The sequence below is a fragment of the Podarcis filfolensis genome (assembly GCF_964270895.1).
Source record: "Podarcis filfolensis genome assembly, chromosome: 10".
Lineage (NCBI taxonomy): Eukaryota > Metazoa > Chordata > Lepidosauria > Squamata > Lacertidae > Podarcis > Podarcis filfolensis.
Genome location: NC_139612.1, coordinates 23,505,749 through 23,527,065, shown reverse-complemented (window position 1 = coordinate 23,527,065; position 21,317 = coordinate 23,505,749). Strand labels below are relative to the sequence as shown.

Here is a 21,317-nt window from a genome sequence, read left to right as displayed (position 1 = left end):
TGTGTGCATATGTTAATATTAGCACAATTTTAGTTGTAAATAAGTGATTTATCCCCAGTATTGAGAACCCTTTTCTGTTCTTCCACTTTGTAGGTTTTCGATCGCTTGCCTGGGTCTTTATGTTTTGGAGCTGCGTTTCTGCTTGAGTTTTAAGTGTCTGTATTGCATTAGTTGATCCGTATGGAGTTCATGTATGGGGGCTGTTCTTTTGACTGGGGCTTAGGTTGTACTTGCTGCATTTGGATGATCAAATCCTGTCTTAATAAACAAGATTATGCATGAGCTTCATGTACCTGCACTCAACCCTTGTGCTACTGTGGGCAAAGAAACCAGGAACTGCAGTAAATGATAGCTTGCTGTTTGGTGTGAACAGTGAGCTTTTTAAAAAGCCAGAGTTTGGAAGCCAATTTTTAAACCATAGTTTGACGTGCTCAGAAGAGATGTGGGAAGGGGCTGCATGCATAGGCCCAAATTTGTTTACTCTTTTTATGTCTGTTTATTCCTTGCTCAAACATTTCAACTATATTTGTATGTTAAATTTGATAACTAAGGCTCAGCTGTTCGTGTTTACTTTTGTTTTTGTAAGTTGCTGAGAGCTCATCTATATTAGGAGGACATATAGCCTCTTAAACAAGGCGATCACCATCACAAAAATATTTAAAAATGCCTCTAATATTTATTGAACAATAAACACCTGTACTTTTCATTGTTAACTTTAATGTTTATGGGAACTCATTTTGGGTGCTTTAACTTTTGCTCAAAAGATGTAATCTCCCATTTCAGGGACCACTTTTATGGGTCTAGGTTTTGAAGCAAGTCTCTAGGTAACAGTATACTCGGTCATGAACTCTTTTCCCAAGAAAGCAAGGCTCCTGAGCCACAGAAAGTCACCAGTTGTGCAGACGTCGAAGAACCCCAAAATAAAAAGATAAGTTTCAATAAGTGAGTTTAAGCGAAGTCTTGATCCTGGTTTGTGTGCTTTTATGGCATTAAGCAGTCGCATTTTTGAACTTTCTTTGTAAATACCAGCACTAGAAACCGTCTTTATAAGGCAAAACAGGAGAGCTTCAAGACTGAATTGACAGTCTGTTGATCTGAGAATTAACAAACTCCTAAAATTACACGAGTTGGCAACCCTGGGATAAACATGTCAGCGTGTCTTTCCCACCTTTAATTTGTCATCAACTGGTACTGTAAATGGAACATGCTCCTTTTGTGATTGCAGAATAGGACTATTAATTGAAAGTACCGTTTTCAGGCTATTTTGGTGATATCTTAGTGAATTGTAAAGTTCAGCCGTAAACCAATTACCCAGGTTCCCCCCCATGCTATTCTGGCCAGGTTGAACTGTGCTGAAGTCTGTGAGAAACAGACATGTCATCTACTTGATTTCATGACTCTGAACATAGGAAGAGCCTGCTGGATCAGGCCAATGGCCCATCTAGTCCAGCATCCTGTACTCACAGTGGCTGGTCAAATGCCTGTGGGAAACTGCAAACAGAATTTGAGCACGCCCTCCTCTTGTTGTTTCTGATAATTGCTATTTGGAAGCATTGCTTCCTCCAGATGTGGAGGCAGAGAGCACAGCCCTCTCCTCTGGTTTTATATTTTAGCCTAGCCATAGAAATTAGAACAGCAGCATGGAAAGGTGAACAGGCGAGTCCTTAAAATGTTTACCCGATTGAAGGGAGGGGAGTTGTTAGAACAGTTCAACCACCAAAAAAGATAGTTCAGGTGCTGAAGAAGGAATCATGTGTAAGGTAACGAACAGACCTTGGTTTTAAAAACTGCAAACGTTGTGTTAAGATGGCTAGGATTAAAACAAACAAACAAACAAACATAGCGGGCTTTTCCTCTTGGACTTACTGTTCTGGAAAAGGAGGAGACTCATATAATTGGAAGGGACTTCATGGTTTATGTTGCTTCAGATTACGTCTGTACATCCTTTTGCAGCCAAATCCAGATTTAGATAATCTTCCAGGGCATTTACTGTGGTCAGAAAAAGTGAGATACTGGATTAAAGTATATGAGTCAACAGTATATGTGGATTTGTGAAAAAATATTGGATTTGCCAAATAGAACAGGGAAATGTAGGAGGTGACATATCAGATGTACTCCTAAGTACAGGATACTTCCCCATTGGTTGCATCCTGGTTGGACTGGAAATGAGTATACTCTCTGCCTCTTCTTGTTGATGTGAGCTGCCCTAGTTGCCTTCTTCCAGTGTGTCTCAGACTATGCTGTTGCAAAAGATGCATGAGTGAGCAAGCTTAGGGGCAGCCAGCCCTAGACACACATTCCCATTTGTCCGCTAACATGATCTTATGTGTGCCGCTGCTGCTGAATCTACGTTTATTTGAGGGTGCAGCAAGCAAATGAAACACATAGCAGTGAGTGAGTAGCAGTAGCAGTAGTAGGTGTTGGAAGGCAGAGTTGTGTATGCTGAGCAGCTTGCTTTGTGTCCCATGAGTGAGCTAGCTTGCTGCCTTTGGATGCAGTGAGGATGGCATCTGGTTGCCAGTGCTGAAGCAAAATCCACCTGTCAGTCTGGATGCCTTCTGTGTGCCAATTTGTGAGGTGGGAGAGGCATCCTCTTGCCCTCCTCTGCAAAAAATAAAAAATAAAAAATTGTATTGGGTAAGCACTATAACATCTTAAGGTATTGGCAATAGATTGTCTATAACGCGGGTGGCACTGTGGTCTAAACCACTGAGCCTCTTGGGCTTGCTGATCAGAAGGCCGGCAGTTCAAATCTCCATGACAGGGTGAGCTCCTGTTGTTCTCTCCCAGTTTCTCCCAACCTAGCAGTTTGAAAGCACACCAGTGCAAGTAGATAAATAGGTACTACTGCTGTGGGAAAGTAAACGGTGTTTGCGTGTGCTCTGACTTCTGTCATGGTGTTCTGTTGCATCAGAAGCGGTTTAGTCATGCTGGCCACATGACCCGGAAAGCTGTACGTTGACAAACGCTGGCTCCCTCTTCCTGAAAGTGTGATGAGCGCCACAACCCCATAATCGTCTTTGACTGGACTTAACTGTCCGGGGGTCCTTTACCTTCTTTTTTTAAAAAAAACAACCTATAAATACAGTATCATGCTGAGGTTTCTGTAGGAAAGGACAATCCTGTTGTAGATGGATAGATTTAGTTAGTTTTACAACTGCTGCTGCTGAATAGATTTGCATGCATTTTGCAGTGGACTACAAGATTGTCATGGCAGGTGTTCCTGGTACATTTATGATAGGTATGGCCATGGCTTGACATTCTTTACAAGGAGATTACTATTTGCAGAAATGAATGTCTTCAGGTTAATTATTCAAGATTGCCTCGTTACCGTTTTCTTATTAGAAATATTTTTGTGAAGTTCTGTAGAGATATTTCTTTGATTGATTTTTATACAGTGGTACCTCGGGTTACAGACGCTTCAGGTTACAGACGCTTCAGGTTACAGACTCCACTAACCCAGAAATGGTACCTCGGGTTAAGAACTTAATTTGTTCTGGAAGTCCGTTCTTAACCTGAAACTGTTCTTAACCTGAGGTACCACTTTAGCTAATGGGGCCTCCCACTGCAGTTGCACCGCTGGAGCACAATTTCTGTTCTTATCCTGAAGCAAAGTTCTTAACCCGAGGTACTATTTCTGGGTTAGCGGAGTCTGTAACCTGAAGCGTCTGTAACCCGAGCTACCACTGTAGTAAAATCTGAAAGCATTGTTATGACCTCATCCAAAGCAAGAAAAATATGTGAATTATTCCCTCTCTCCCCCCCCCCCCCACCTGATCTTAGAAATAGTCCTGGAGATGCATTCCTCTCCCACAACACTACTAATTTTATGGTTACCCAAAGCTTTCCTTTTGAAGTTAATATTGGAATACTAAAGTTCTGTATGCTTTTTAGAAAATAATTCAGTCATATACAATGTTTCATCAGAACTTGTAATGACTGTAGTTTCCATGTAAGCACATTTATCTACTTTCTTTCTGTGCTCATAAAATGCATGTTGGAGTTTTGTGTTTAGCTGATTTGAAGAGAGAGAAAAATAAGGCAGTTGTAATTATGTGTTTTAATCCCACAAAATCAAAATTATAGTGTTCTTATATGCACTGAGATATACTTTTATATAATTCACCATAGCTTCATTTATATTCTTTGTGTTTACTTCCATTCGTAGCCATTGGGAATTTTGCTACCAGCAATAAAAGACAACCACCATGTTATACTGTACAGTATAGATATTGCAAATTTTGGTCTTGCTTCCCATTGATCTCAATCGCCATGTGGGAATCACTTTCAGCTGATTTTTATTTCCTGAGTCAGAAATTCTGTTTTACCGATCTTTCGGGCTTTCAGCAGTTATTCTCTGTGGGCTATCAAGTATTGCACATGAAAGAAAAGGTTCAAAGGCGTATAAAGAAGGCTGAGGTCTGAAATGTTTACTTAACAGTGCATTTCTTCTCTTTCTTAATGCTTTTTCAAAACATTTTCCAGACTAAGGGAATAGAAGGAAGGCTTAATAAATTTATGCTTTCTATAGTCTATTGTCATTCTTACACACACACACACACACACACACACACACAGAGAGAGAGAGAGAGAGAGAGAGAGAGAGAGAGAGAGAGACTCTCCCTCTGCCTGGTATTCATCAATGTAAACTTGATAGTGCAACAGCTTGTTTGCATCTGTTTTGCCAGTGAGGTGGATTAACAGCTTTGCAATTAGTTTTTGTAAGTGTATTTGTATTGTCAGATTTATTTCTGTCCTTGTGAGGCTTTTTTTTAAAAAAAATAAACAAAACAAAACAAAACAATGAGCCTAGTGAAAATACACTTATCAGAGTTTGATGGTTAGAATAATATGAATGTTTCTGTTTTTGTTTAAGTAATGTTGGGGATGGAGCCCATAGTGGACCAGCAACTAACACTTGGGATCTCTTGAAAGTGGGACATACAATAATGTTCTCACACCCATTTAATCTGTGGTGCAAGTCCCCACTTCTGCCCTTCTCTAGTAGGGTCAGGTGAGAACAGATGGAAGAAAGTACTTCTCATAATCCATAATTGACTCTGCTTTCTTGAGTCAATCCCAGTGAACTTTGTGTGCCTTACTTTTGAGTAGACATGTATAGGATTGCACTGCAACTTTGCTATCATAATATGTGGTTTAAAAGGAGATAGGGAAGGTATATTTACAGCTCTTAGCCATGATAACTCTAGATCAAGAGCAGCCAATATGGCACCCTCAGTATATTGCTGGACTCCCAATATCTGTCAGCCTGTCCAATACTCTTGGGGCGGGAGCTTTAGGGCCCTGTATTGTTTACCCCTGCATGGAATCCATTTTCAGAAACAGAAACCAGACTGCAGGGACAAGTGAGTTAATCTTTTGTCTTCATCTTGTGACTACCAGCAAGATCATGCTCACTACTTTTTGATATGAAGTAGTTCAGTTCATACGCAATGACAAACCGTGGTTTGACCCTTTCTTTTCCTTGTCACTTGTTCTTCTCTTGCTTTCTGGTTTGCAACGACATCCAGATTCTGCAAACAGTGCTTGGATTATTGGTATATGTAAATCAAGACAAATCTGGACTAGATGAAACTTCAGGTTTGATCTAGCAAAATTACCTTCCCTCCCCCTTTAAAAAATGGATATTTAATATTTTTCTCTTCCATATATTATTCTTAAAGAGTGGCTCCCAACATAAAATTGAAACAACAGTTTAAAAAACTAATAATAAAATAAAAAAACAAATTAGTCTCAGGATCATGGGTTTGAGCCTCATGTTGGGCAAAGGATTTCTGCATTGCAGGGGGTTTGGACAAGATGACCCTCTTGGTCCCTTCCAGTTCTTCAGTTCTATGGAACACTTGCAAAAGCAAAACACCTATGTGACCAGATAATCATTGAGTTAAAAAGGAGAGATCTAAAAGGCCTGGGATAATAAAAAGATACCATCTGGTGCCTAAACGACAGTAAACTAGGCAGACCTCTTTCTTGAGAGTTCCACAGTTGTGGTACTACTACACAAGAGGCTCGACTGCAGTCACCATTTGCCTCTCGAGTGCTGGCAAGTCATGTGTAGATTGATGTGGTGATGAAGTTGTCCCTGGTGTTTTTACACTTAAGACAACTAGGGCAGGATGGAAATTTTACTATATTAATACAAAAAATCTGGATCTAGTTTAGCAGTTAACTTCCATACTTTGAGTCCTGCTTAATGGTGTCACAATGATGCTAAAAAGAGACTACACAAAATTCACTGAATTAAAGTTAGGCATAATTTAGATAGGGCATAGTCATTTAATTGGACTCATGTATATGTCCAGTTAATGAATATTATCAATATAGTTCCTTACTTTAAGGACTTTCTGTTTTTGTTCAAAAAACTACATGCTGGCAAAAAGACTAAGTAGCTTAAGAGACAATTGTGTTATAAAAGTTTTTGAATTTTCCTGTATTTTTATTTTTCCTTGTTTGTTCCTTTTGAAATCTCATCCTTGGATTTGTTATGGTAGATCATCAGGGGCTTCTACTCTCTACTGCATTTTATCATAATGCGCTTTGAGTATAAATAAACTGTGGTATGCTAAACCTAATAGCAATTAAACTGGAAGTGTTTGTGTTTCATCACTGTGAACTTCGCAGAAATGTTTCCATGACAACCTCCATGCTAGTTAAGGCAACCAGAGGTGATCAACAGTTTATATTTCCCCCCCTCTTGTAAGAATGGAATTTGTGTTGACAGTTTTGGCCTTTAATGGCACTTTTGTACTGTGTGAAAGTATTTGTTTACTAGATCATATGCTGTTAACTGTCAGGCTGAGATAGAATGACTGCTTTTGATAAAAGACTGCATTTTGTTTCTTAAGTCTGTGAAGCTTTTGCGATTTAATTATCCACATCAGTGCAAAAGTCTCTATTCATTTTGCAGTTTAGAGTTTGATTTATGAGACACAATGCATTAATGGTGAGGCTTTTTTGTTTTGGATATTGCTTCAAATAACAAATTTTGAAAATAAATGATAAGGGCCTTTTCTGTAGTGGCACCCAGCCTTTAGAATTACTTCCCCAAGGAAGCTGCCCAGTAGCACCACTGTCATGTAAGTGCCAGGCTATCCCTGAGCTTTAAAGTAACATCAGTGGTTCTGTTTGCTTGTTTTATAAATACTCTGCTTTGCTTTTCTTTTTTACTAGTCTTTGAGTGTTTTATTGTTTATAATAGGCGAGCAAACTGCAGGCTTGTTTGTCACTAGAATCTGAAGATCTACCAAACAAAGTCAAGTTCAAACAACATACGAAGAACAGGATACTCTGAAAACATTGTAAACCTAGGCATTTGTTTTCAGTGCTAGAACTCAGTTGAGCTCACAGTCCTTTCCCATACAGGTCCACCACTCCTGCTTAGCTTTCCTCATTTCAGCAACTTAATTATATGGGGGAAAGTGTTTTTGTTGTTGTTAAATAACTGGGACTTAGAACCTTTGCTAATCACTCTGAAATCTACTAGTAAATTCTGATCTATCTTTTTTCCAACCCATGGCTTATAAGGTGTATTGACTGTTCAGTCGTAATGCTAAAACATGGTTTAGTGAAAATGAACCAAGTCATACTTGGGTTTCATGCAATCCCAGAACTATGGTTTATTTTAACCATGGTTAGTGAAAACAAGCCAGGTTTATGGATTTTATAGATTAAAGATTGCTTGTTTCCACTAACCCAATTTAAGATTAACCTGATTTTTGGAGTACAGTGACATGGCAAGCTGTGAATAGGGTATCTTTTGTTAACAAAGGAATCAAACTAGTTGATCACTTGTGCCCTCTCACTCATTCAATCTGTGTCACACAGTTTTGTTTTTCCTTCTCTTCTGATTTCAGTTCAGAATTGAGTAGGTGCAGGATAGCAGGTTGTAGATGAATCAGCATAATACTGAACTAAGAGTGTCCTGTCTTCCATTCATAGTGGCTGCCTTCCCGGGCAATAGATATGTCCAACCTTTGTTTGCTCCTGGATCTGTGACTACAGTAAGGTCATCAAATGATGGCAATATGGAAGGTGCTTTCCCCCCAGGCTCACTTTTTGAATCTGAAAGTGGTAAATGCAGTTTTTGCATTTCTAACCTCAAGACTTGTCTGTGGTAATGTTCTGTACCCAGGTGATTCCTCACAGGCTGTAGGTGGCTCTGAATGAACTGACCATATACTAAAATTCTAAATCCTTATACATCTTGGGTTCCCTGTGCCGCAGCACTTTGGATTTCTGTTTCTTTTAGAATGAGGAAGATATATCCTCTTTGAAGAGTTCCTACAGCTCAACAGTTATGAGGACTCTTGCTCTTGGGGGTATTGTCAAATCCAGAACCTCTTCTAAATAATTCCGGAGCTGCTGTTTACACTATAGTCATTTTGAGCAGGCACCTGGTGGCTAGAATTTAAACAATAAGGATAATTAATTTGATTCACGACATTATATTTTAATCTCCTTTGAAATAGGTTGAAATGAGGATGGGATACAATTTGAAATAAAAAAAATATGTCTGGAGAGATTTCTTGTCCATTTATATTTATACATGTTCATTTCCGTTGCACTTAAGCTTTGCCAGCTTAACTAATTCATTTCCTCAGATTTCTCCATATGATTTGAAAAGATAGAATTCTATTTTCCAATAGACATTGTTTACCCAAGCTTTCTATTAATTCTTTTAAGGTCTCTTCTCTTGTCTGCTGTTCATTTACTCTTGTCTTTAACTTTCTTCCATCTTAGCTCTGGGTTGTTTTTTTTAATTTCGAAAGTGAACAGAGCTCCCAACCCCGCCAAATAATGCACTAATTAGCATTAGTTCATGACTTGATTGCAATACTGCTTATTTATGGCAATCCTTCATCATTACTTTTCTCAAGTTGTTTATGCCCATGTTACAATGTGTGCAGGAAGCTCTTTCATACAAGTGATGTTCCTTCCTATACATAACGAGAGAGTGCAAAACCATCAAATCATCTTGATGTTTACAAATGTACTATAATCTGGGGAAAAGTCATCAGTTTTAGAAAACAAATGTTTTGGTTTATGTATTCACCAATACGTTTCAGAAATTAAAACATTGTAGCATACTTCTGTAGACTCTTGTTTGCAGTAGAGTAATATTGGAGACTGAATGCATTAAGCCAAAATAATTGTGAAATATGTTTAGGCTGCCTGTCAATAGATGCAGAAATGTAGTAATTTGAACAAAGAATACTCCTCCCAAAAGCAGGAATAAAGCAAGGTATCCAGCTAATAGCATTCAGGAAAACATAAAATGTTTATAATATACAAATGAAAATAAAATCATTCTTTAAACAAATCATTATCCCGGAGAGAGAAGCATATTAAGCAAAATGGTATACTGCCTTCTAGCAATTTAGCACCAAATCTGAAGCATCGATAACAGAAGTTTGTGTCCCTCCTAGATAGAAGTAGAATTTTCCTATGTGGCTGGGAATGGTATATATCCTGGGGGCCATCCTGTATTTTTTGGATTTGATTTTCAATTCCGCTCCCCCACTCCCCAAATGAGAGGCACTGTCTTCCCCCATTGTCAGCTTTTCTGAAAGTATGCAAGATGGGCGGTGTGTGTGTGTTTGCACACATGCACGCTTTGGAGAGAGAGACACAGATACATGTGTGTCTGTGATCAGTGTGTGCATATAGTATGCACCTTTCGTCTTTTCTTGGACTGGGGAATGCTTCCTGTTGTTGACACGCAGTAACAACATCATGCTGTGTGATCACTATTTTGCAGTCTGCACAATTGGGACCAGCAGGACACAAGTGTCTTGCCATGACAAGCATGAGGTTGTTCATGGGAGTGGGGAGCAGCACTGACTGTTCTCTATTTTTTTTAATGCCACATCCCCATGACAGCTATTTTGTGATGGCTGCCTATAGCACTTCCTCTTCATTCCAATCGTGCCTGCAGGTCCAAAAAGTTTGACAACCCTTGGCATATAGGTGGTCTTACACTTGTTCCTGCTTTCTAAATATTGCATTGCTGCGAGACAAAATCTCACCAAAACAAGAAGCTTGCAGGTTGTATATGTGCATTGTAGTGCTACTGTAAGGAGATACACGTGCTGTTTCGATATTAATCTTATACACTCCTGTAATAGGCTGTCATAAATGGCTTCACTGCAAAATGCTATCAGCATACTGTGTATTTGCTTTCATAAAGTATTTAACTCTTAAGTATTAAACTTAAGGCAGGCAGGTAACTTTAATCTTCCAGAGTCCTGGGAGAATCTCTCTCTTTTTGTCATGCCCACATGAATTAGTTATGATTTCCTAATTTGAACTATTTTCCTTGCTTTTGTGTTGTTGATCGTTACCCCAGATGCTGGAATAGGTCCACATAATGAGTCTGTCATATTTGTAATTAACAGCTTGTTTGCTAGGGGCCTGTTTGGACATCTTTCACAAATTTGTTATTCTGTTTTGTGGCATCTGTGTAATAAAATGTAGGTTCTGATCCTTGGAAAGAAAAAAGTCTAGGTGTGAGGTCATGAGAAACCCTATCTCCTAAGAGAACAGAAAAGTTGTGTAATAATGACATCTCTCTCAAAGCTACTCAGTACATATGGAATATGTATTGTTAACAATTGGCTTTTAAAACAGAAAAGCCCATTTTTGGTGAGAAGCCCATCTTAAATACTTTAAAATGTCTTTTAAAGCAGACATTTGTAGTACAAAAAATGTCTCTAGAGAACTATTCTTCCCACTTTTTTTTTTTACAAAGTCTAAAAATCTATGTAATTCTGTTCCCTCACTCAACTAATGCTGCTTTTTTAACCCTGCGTATTGAATTCAGTAGGACTTACCGGTACTTCTGAGTAGACATTATGTTATTTTGATAGCCATAGTTAAACTGATTTGGTCACTGGGAATATGTTGTGGGCTTGTCCTCTCCCTCCTTCCATCCTCTTCTGGCCCCAATTCCCTTCCCGACTTTCTGGCTTAAAATAGCCATGGTTTTCCTGATTCAGACTTACTGATTTTTGGTAACCATAACACTGTGAAGTCCACATTGGAATTGGATAAAAGGAAACATGCAACCTACAGCACTTTTATTTAGCCATAATGCCTAAACTGAGCCAGGGTACCATTCTTGATGTATTTGCATACATGTATACAAAATAAATACGTGTTGCAAGCTGTACATGTCATTGGTGGCCTGACTGTTTCTTGGTTGCTGCTCACTTTTATCTTGAAAAGTATGTGATTCATACACATTCTTAATCACCGAGGCAATACATATACAGGCAGCCTCCCATTTACGTGTGTTCAAAATGTTTGCGATCGAGCATTTGTGCATTGTGCCGAACCCGGAAGGCAGATCTGTTGCAAGGCAACAGCAGTGTTAAGTAGGGAAAAAGTAAAGAGCTTCATGATATGAAAGGTTTCATGGGGCCTGTGGGAGAATGCACTGGTTTGGGGGGGTGGGATAAACTATTCTAGGTGAAAATGTGCTAATTACTGTAACTGAATGAGTCAGTTGGGGCTGTTACTTTCATGATAGTCTTCCTTGTTCAGGTAATGCCACCTTGTTTCAGGGCTGGGGATGGAGGCAGCTGCAATATTCCCTTTACTTCACCACCACACCCTATGCTAGAGGCTTGAAGAAACCTGCCAGTCTCAGCACATCCCAGATTGCCTCTCTTTGGGTGCCTGAAGGCTAACCAAACCTATGGGATTCCCCCACTTATTTTGCAGTCATTCTAGCTCTGAGATTGCAGTCTTGTTTTCAAGGAAGAAACATCTCAGGTTATTCACTAACTTGCTATTCAGCCAGTGACAGAACAGACTGCTTTCCCGCAAGCTTGGGAAGGGTTAATTTTTTAAAAAAAAAATCACACAAAAATTATTATAAGCCTATTCCGTTATGAACTTTCCTTTCGTGTGAACCATGGTGTGTCTTCCCAGTTGGGAGGAAAGGGATGTGTCAGAGCAAAGCATGCTTCAGCCTACGGATGCAACCATCGCATTGCAACATAAACCATTAAATACATCATACCTATTTAGAAGAAGAAAAATAACACAGTAGGCAAAATTGAGAAAAATGTGCACTGATACAGTATACTATAAAGGTTTTGGAAGCTGGCTTTTCATCAAAGATATGTCAGTTTTCTCCTTTACACCTAATTCATCTTGCTTTCTAAGCAATTATGAAAATGCTTAATTCATACTGCACATGCCAATTTAAAACAGCAGTGATCACAGCTTTCTGAGCTCATGTGTTCTAATTAATTGAACTTGACCATCTCTGCTTACAGAACAGGTGAATTCATGCCACAGTATCAATTCAGGGTTTGTGCCTATGTGTTTCTGTAGATTGAATTGCAGTTTGTTTTCATTTTTCCAAGTTAATCTTTGAATAACTGCTAAATTGCCATGTATTCTTTACCAAATGTACTCAGTGCTGTGACCTTTTGAAATCTACTTAACTTGTTCCACGTGTGTACCAGCTTTTCATAAAAGTTATTTCAATTGCTTAAATGTAGTCAGTTTTTAAAAAAGCAGTACTTCTGGTGTGTACACACACACACACACAAATAATCTCTCTCTCTCTCTCTCTCTCTCTCTCTGTAAAAACAAAATAATATTTCATTTAGTGTATTTTAAATGTTTAAGGTGATTTCTACATGTAGAAATTACAGCCGCTCTTGAGCTATTGGTGCTTCTGTTTTGGATGATAACAACTTTGCCTTTGTAAATACCCTTTTGTAAGGCATTCATAACTCACAGGCAAATGATAGATACTCATGGATGGGCTTTGGAGCAGATGGGAGGAAAGGGCATGGAGAACAGACATAGGGTAGCATTGCTAAGTGTTGACAGTGCTAGGAGGCAGATTTAGCCTTGCCAAACCTGCAGTCATGGAAGGAGAGGAAGGTCACACACTGGTATACTTCCAAGTCATGTAAAGTAAACTAAGCAATTTGACCACTAGTGACAGCAGGGTTGTCTTCCAGATCCCTTGCCTATCTGTTTTTGGCTTTTTGTTTCCACCCAGCTTGATGTTAATGTACAACATATATGGTTGTAGCATTAAAGGATGGGAATGAAACAGGTAAAAGAGCAAGGGAACAGCAGGATATGCTGTTAGCAGACAGACAAGAGAAAAGGCCTACTTTTGATCACACTTTTTTGTATGACTGTGTTTTTTTTGTGTCAGTTGGGTAAATATTAACAGACTAGATTATGACTTGTAGTCTAAGAGATTTTGTTTTCTCTAGATAGCTGGAGAGGTTTTAAGGCTGTTTTTTAAAATTATAAATTTAAATTACAGTTTCAAAAATTACAGTTTCAAAAATATTTTTTAAAACCTATTTGAAATACCTTTATATGCGTAAGAAAGGATAAGAAAGATTTTAATGTAATTTGAGTAGTGTTCTAACACTGTAGGAAGAGATCTGACAGATTTGTATTAAAGGTTTTTAAAAAATAATTTCATCAACAACTAAAAGGCTTCATTCTAGATACCTCGGTAGCATTTGAATACGGAAGGTTGTATGCATTTTTTGTGAAAACTTATTCCCCTTTGTGCTTCACAATATTACTTTGAAATAATAACATCAGTGGGACAATTTTGGATCAACTTGGTTTTTTCCCCTCGCATGTTAATTTTGGTTTTACTTTAAACATATTGTTTGCCCGTCTTCTAAATTTCAGGGAAGAACACTAATCTGTGCTCATTTATTAAGAAATTAAGAAAATAGTTTATATAATATTGAGTGAATTAGTGATTCATTTTTTTAACTACCTCTCCACTATTATGCATAATCTCCCTAAAATTCTTAACAAAACACAATGGCTTTTTGATAAGATGTTTTGATGAGACATTTATCCCTTTAGAGAGAGGATCTCAGATTCCTCTAGGCAGTTCCACAAACTATACTGATCCTGAGAGGAAATCTGTGGAGCTCATTAGGATCACCTGCAATTAAAGAGAATTACCCTAAATCATACTTATTTTGTTTAATTATTCATGAAATCTGATCTAGCTGAATTTTTGTTATTACAGCAGCAGCAAAATACAGTTTGCAGAATCATGCACTGTTTTACAACATGACATCAGTGATGTGCTAGCATTCACATTTGATGTGGATATTGCACATTTATTTTATAGTTTCTGAACCGATAGAAACACTCCCAAATGTAAGATAAACTTGTGGACTTTCTCCCCATTCCAGAAAAAGCAATTGAAATAGCTATGATTTTGAATGCAGATTTAGTAAATTACTGCATTACATAACATTTTCAGCTGGACGTTAAGGCCACATTTGAGCAACAGTTAAGCACTTTTTAAGACCCATTAATTTCAGAAGCATGTGTTTTTGTAGGTTGGCCTGGTAAAGAATGATAATGATGAACTAGTAATTTGAAGACCAAATTTAGATTTGTTGTTGTTGTTTAGTCGTTTAGTCGTGTCCAACTCTTCGTGACCCCATGGACCAGAGCACGCCAGGCACTTCTGTCTTCCACTGCCTCCCGCAGTTTAGTCAGACTCATGTTTGTAGCTTCGAAGACACTATCCAACCATCGTTCATGGCAATATTTTTATTAAATAATTCCATTTGTTTATAGGACAACCACAACAGGGCCAGACTGCATACAAGTGACCCCATGCTCTCTAAGAACAACTTGCTAATATTTCTAAAGTTTCTGTAGTGGTATATTTCTAGTGGTGCTAGTCATGTTATGACAAGTTTGGAAACATTCTCATAAAGAAATAAATAGGAAAAATAGAGAGAACATTTTAAAATAGCAGACTGTAAACCTTTCCTATCTGAATGCTACCCATAGACCTTTTGAAACTTTTTCTTATTAATTGCCTTGCTGTTGCAGATTGAACTAACCTAGGAATGAGAGTCTTTGAGAGCATGAAAAAATAGGATTTATGGTAATAAAATATGCTGATGCCATGGTAGGTCCTGTGTAGATAGACAGCCGTAATCTCTGTTGAACAGTACTGTATGAACCTGCATGTCTAAGCAGTGAAAAACCAATAGTCCACAGCAAGGTTGTGCAGCATTCACAACACACAAAAACAGATACAAGATTCTCACAATAAGATTGTGAGAAAATCTCACAATCAGATACAAGATTCTCACAATAAGATTGTGAGAAAATCTTACAAACTTATTAGTAGTAAACAAAACCAATAAAGCATTTATATAAAAACACAGGTTGAAATTTGAAAGGGGGGTAAATGCTGTTTTTATATTTGCAAAATTATGTAATTGCCCAGCTCTTAATAACAGTTAACTGTTATAAGTGCAGTGTGTTTTAAAGTTTAATATCATTGGCCATAATCCACTATGGCTGCAACTGAGGACAGGAAAGGAGCATGCTCGTAGCCTGAAGTGCTTTGCGAAAGTTGAATCAGCAAACCAATGGAAAAGCAGTTTATTCATTCCTTTGGATGATTGGCTGCTATAAAAGCTTTTTTTATAAAACCCCTCTTGCAAATTTCTGTTCTGCCCATGTCTAGCAGGTAGCATTCATGACAGAACTATAAAACCCAAATCAGTTTTAGAGAGGCTGTGAGGGCCTAGGATGCACAGGTACGTACCAGTGTGTAGCTGCAAATGCATTAGCGCTGGGGTAGTGAGTAGTAAAATGCCTTCCATAGGGCCTACAGTTTGTCTGAAAAACATCTTTTTCTGCCATTCAGAACTTGGTAGCTATTTGTTAAATATATAAGTAGACACTTTAACCTTGTTTTAAAAAGGTAAAGGTAACGGGAACCCTGACCATTTGGTCCAGTCATGGCCGACTCGGGGGTTGTGGCGCTCATCTTGCTTTATTGGTCGAGGGAGCCGGCGTACAGCTTCTGGGTCATGTGGCCAGCATGACTAAGCAGCTTCTGGTGAACCAGAGCAGCGCACGGAAATGCCCTTTACCTTCCTGCTGGAGCGGTGCCTATTTATCTACTTGCACTTTGACGTGCTTTCGAACTGCTAGGTTGGCAGGAGCAGGGACCGAGCAACGGGAGCTCACCCCGTTGCGGGGATTCGAACCGCCGACCTTCTGATCGGCAAGTCCTAGGCTCTGTGGTTTAACCCACAGCGCCACCCGCATCCCTTAACCTTGTCTTATAATGGATTAAAAGATAATTCTTAAATGCATCAGGTGTAAAAGGAGTTCACTGATTTGTGCATGTGACAGCTAGCACCTCAGTGTTCAGTGTTTTAAGTGAATGCCACAAACCATCACAGTGCTGCTTCATGTGTTACCTTTGGCTGTTTTCTTCATGCACAAGAGTAGTAAAGGAATCTCTAATACATGTATATCTAGGCCAGTGTTTAAGTTCACACGTACATGAAGCTATTGACTAGGAGCTAAGAGAATGAGTCCTGTGTCAGAACTCCCTCCTACTCCCCAAGTTGTGTATTTTGCTTAATTAGTAACTCTCTAATTTGTGGCCAAGCATAGTTTGTACATGCCTTGCAGATGAATAGGTTTGGGTTGGTGCCCAACTCTAGTAGCTTCCATGGAGCTACTTACCTAATCTCTGTAGAAAAGAGTTGCATGCCTGAAAATTAATGTGGACTGCATTGCTTGCAGTAAAATGTGCATATGATGTGCACTTGGATGGAAATTCCTATCAAAAGGTACATTCAGTTGAAAGTAAGGATGAAATAATACGTCATTTTCAAACTCACACATGCAATCCATCAAATGATATTGCGGACAAATACTGAAGCAGGTCTAAGATAAGGGAAGCTTCCACCCATTGCCCTGACCCTTCTGTCTCTCTGCAGTATCCCCCCACCCAAGGCTTTACATTTCAATACAAAATTGTTTTAAATTTTAAATATTAAGCTGTAAAAGAAAAAGTGGAGGGGGCGTGGGAGAATGTTACCCAAAAGGTAGGAGTAAATTGCGCAATCTGCGGTTTTTTGGTTTTTTGCAGATCTGTGCCTGTAGAAAGTAACTTGAGTTTTATTACAAAATCTTGTGGCCGTAGGGTTGATTTACAAAGTAATTCCCAGTTCCATGTAATCTGTCCTAACCTGTGACTGGGCTCATACTCATGAAGAAAAGGGTGTGTTAACTAGCCAGTACTTTACTACAGCAGCAGCAAGGTCCCCATGGAAATTGCATCCATGTGCAGCTTCATTTCAGTTTGCATTTCACTGTGGAATGGAGAGTTCAATGTTTCTTAGTTGCAGAGGAAAAACATTATTAACTGACCCTCAGATTGGAGTATGGCTAGATGAAGAAGGTTCTTAGGCAAACCTGAGTACCAGGATATGTCCCTCTTCATGTTCCTCTCAGCTCTCTTTATAGCAGAAGGCAAATAGGGAGTTTTTGAATCTTTTTTGTTCTCCAACAGAATTCGAACTCACTCCCCTTCTCAGTGGTCATCTCTCCTGTAGAAAAATACAGATTGGGAAGCATAGACAGTCCCTGGAATATTTCAGCCACTTTTCGCAGCCACTTGGCCTTCCTCTTAGCTGTGACTCCCACTGAAAGGGTTTGAAATGTACAGGCAAACATCTAGCAAACTGCAAAATGAAGTCATGTGTTACTTGTGCCTCAGTTATTTAACCTTCGTGCAAGCACCCTACAGTTCTCCAATTTGAAGAACCGAGGTGTTAAATGCTAGGAAAATGACACAAATATGCACACACTGTAAATTTATGAGCAAATGTAATGCTGTAGCATTTAAAACTTAACTATAAATGTTTGAAAATATTCCTAATAGTGTTTGTAGCATGAGTGCAGATGGTGTAAGAAAATGTTCATTTTTATTATTACTCCTCCCTAGATACTATGATGAACCAGAATGAACAATTATTACAACTGAGAGTTTTGCAGGCAGGGCTTTTTTTAAAAAAAATATTTACACAATATATTGCAGCTGCCTTTTCAGAGCTGCCACAATCCCACAATGAATACACATTTAGCTGCATTTAAAGTGTGTTTGTACACGCATCTGAATGTATTCACATGCAAGATGATGCTGAACCTGATAAACAGACAGGCACACACAGACAAACATGCCAAGTGTGCATATATTAGCAGAGGAACAGGGATATTATTATCACAACCATTGAAATCTGTAGTAGAACCCATATTAGATTGTATTAAAAAGAAACCATACATGACTTCAAAAAAAATGTCAGGATTATATTTGTAGCTCTCACGTGTAGGATCATCCTTACTTTTTAGTTGCCTCTGCCTTTAGAAATGTGCAGAAGAAGTGTTCTAATCTAGAACCAGTGTTTCAGTTTTGTGCTTTTATGTAGGCAATGGGTTTGTTCGTGTCCTAGCCCAAACCAGGGCTTGGTGGTACTAGAATGAAACCCGTGCTTGCATGCTCCCTTCTGCCCTGGGCACTTCTTAAAATGCTTCGCTTCATTCCACAAAGGGACCATGGTGGGTTTCCCTAGACCAGGGGTCAGCAAACTTTTTCAGCAGGGGCCAGTCCACTGTCCCTCAGACCTTGTGGGGGGCCGGACTATTTTTTTGGGGGGGGGATGATGCAAGAGTACCACAAGCCCCAGTGGCTGCTTACCTGTGTCATGTGAGCGGCCGGGGCTCGCGGCGGCGGCGTTGGGATGATGAGTGGTGCGCGAAAGGGCTCTGTAGGGGGGCTGCTTAAAATGGCGGCCGCTTGAGCACAGCTGCTGCTGGCACCAACAAAGCCCAGCCCCCTTCCTCCTCTAGGCAGGGCGGGGAAAAGCCAGGAGGAGGGAGGAGGTGCCGCCGCCGTGTGAGGGAAAGGGTGGGAGTGGGAAAGAATACGTGCAGTGGCGATCCATGCGGCGATTCCCGGACCGTCTGTGGCCCAAATCCAGAAGGCAGTTGGGCCTGATCTGGCCCACGGACCCTAGTTTGCCTACTCATGCTCTACATTGCTAAAGTTCAAGGGAGAACCATCACCTTAGCTACCCATATAATCTAACCTGGCAGCACCTGTCTCAAGAAGAGAAGTTGCTATGTTGGTTCGGCTACCACCTAACTCCCAGACCTAGCCAGCGGAGACCTAGTGCTGTGCTCTTTGCTACCAACAGTTAGAGGACGGCACACATACATAACCATTTGTGACTGCCAATTCTGGGATGGGCAGGGAGGATTCTGGGAAAATTAAAATACGATGCAAGATCCCCCAGCATATCTTAAGTGGTGTGTGTGTGTTAAGGATAATGGTTTAATTTCCTGAAATAGGAATGTTTGCTTATGTTTAATTACTGTGTACTTTTAACATGGTTCCCCACCCCCTTTGTCAGTAGCTCTCATGTGATTGGATGACTGTGAGTCACGTGAGAGAGGCATCCCATTCTGTTGTGACCGTTATTCCAGTAACTTGTTTTGTAACTGTCTTTCTGCTTCTCTCTATCTGTGAGGGAGAATGGCTGCTGAGAGAGGTTTCTCAGGATACTATTGTGTGTCAGTGTGATCTGTCTGAAGTGAGGCAGACAGAGGAAGATCCCTAAAAGTTAATAGGGAGAAACCTGTTCAGGAGCTCTTGTAAGGAACAGAGAGAATACTGCTGAGGTGAAAGTAAAAACCGTTCATAAGAAACTGTAAGGCCTGAATGAGATCTACAATTCAAGTGAGAATGTACCCATGTTTGAATAAGCATGCTTTTGTAAATATATTCTTCTCAGTTATATGTTTATGAAAGTAAAGTTCTTTACAAAGAAGCTATCAATCACCTAGAAGAGGAGTTAACTTCCTAGCTGTATGCTACTCTGTTACTTTGCATATCACCAAAATTTATACACCCCGGCCACACACCAGTGTGTATGTGACCTGTTGGTATACAAAGACACATTCCTGGCTTGCTTTTGATACCAGCATGTCTGTGGGAAACCAGCTTCACTGACAGAGAGGGTGGTTGGGTTTTCACTCCAGAAGTGTTTCTGATGGAGAGGTGCTTCCTAATGTATAATTTAAATATTTATTTTTGTAAGAAGAAATGCACCAAAGCCTAAGTAATATATTAAGTTATTTGTAATAATACTAATAACTACAACAGGTTTAGCTTTTTATTAGTGAGCATAGGAGCGGGGAATTATTTTGGCAGTGGTCGTGTGCCTTACTTTGTTGTTTTTTTAAATAAAAAAACTATATAATGGTGTATCAAATATAGTATAAACGATAGCAATCAGAATTTGATATTAAGCCAAGTAGATTGCATTTTAAAATTCTGTCACTTATTTCTATACGTAAATCAAATTTGGATGAAGATGCTTTACGTCTTTGTTTGTACAAGGAAAAAAGAAAATATTTTTCCTTGTAGAGTAATGAAGTATTTCTAGACAAAGTGGATTTATGATTGTAACATCTTTTGACAAGCACATTGGACTGTAGAAAGAGCATCCAACTTGGGGCTTGGGGCATATGTTGCTACCTTCTGCTAGCATAGCTCCAAAGCAAGTCACTGTTCGCTGAGGGTCAGGTTCATGCTTTCAGATCAGAGAAAAGTAAATATATGGTTGCATTTTCAGAAGTGATAATTTGTAATATATAATGTAAATAGGTTTGTACGTAAAGATGCTCTGACCTATTTATGTCATGGACTGATGGGATCGATGTATTCAAGCCTAGTCTATAAAAGTAATTATGTAAAAGTGTTCAGATCTGAGGCCATATGGTTTAAAAGGTATGGTGGGCTGGAGACCTAAACTATCACTGCTGATAAACATTCAGGGGCAATAGCCTACTCTTTTGTCTGTCCGCTTAGGGCAGGGCAGAATGAACAGTCGCCTCTTACTACTTAAATTAAATGGTAGTCTGGCTAATATGGGAGGGGTCACCTTTTGGGACCTGTGGTCACATTGGCAAACCAGAGAAACTGCTGTTAACACCACAACTAAACACGCTGCACTTGGGTACAACAGAACACTTCTTTCAAGCCTACTTCCAGCATGGGGAGGGGACTTTGTGATTGCCAGAGAATGCCTCTGTGAGCTCATTGGTGACCCCTACTTTAGATGAAAAGATCCCAGGGTATGTAGAGCTTTAAAGGATAAAACCAGCACTTTTAAATTGAACCTTGAGGCAGTCAGGTAGATACAGTCATACCTCGGGTTACAGACGCTTCGGGTTGCGCACTGTGCCGAACCCAGAAGTACCGGAATGGATTACCGGAATGAATCGCTGTGGGTTGCGAACATGCTTCCCGCACGGATCACATTTGCAATCCACTGTAGTGGTAAACTTTTAACATGGGTCATTCCTAGTTAATAATCTGGCCACTGCATACTGTACCACTTGTAGTCTTTGAACACAGTTGAATTGATAATTTGAAGGCAATAGAATACCCCTGC

At 39.4% G+C, this 21,317-nt stretch overlaps 1 protein-coding gene across 14 annotated transcripts in view; it reads left to right on the top strand.

The window, feature by feature from the left end:
* FOXP2 (forkhead box P2) overlaps nt 1-21,317 on the top strand; it is a 351,241-nt gene that overhangs the window by 17,589 nt on the left and 312,335 nt on the right. For 2 of the 14 annotated variants that reach the window (XM_083574486.1, XM_083574474.1), the window contains exon 1: nt 19,347-19,597. The exons of 10 other annotated variants lie outside the window; for them this stretch is intronic. The gene's annotated coding sequence lies outside the window, so the exon portion shown is untranslated. Of the gene's footprint in view, nt 1-19,346; nt 19,598-21,317 lie in introns of those variants that run through there. 2 more of the 14 variants (XR_014539276.1, XM_083574489.1) reach the window with 1 other exon arrangement.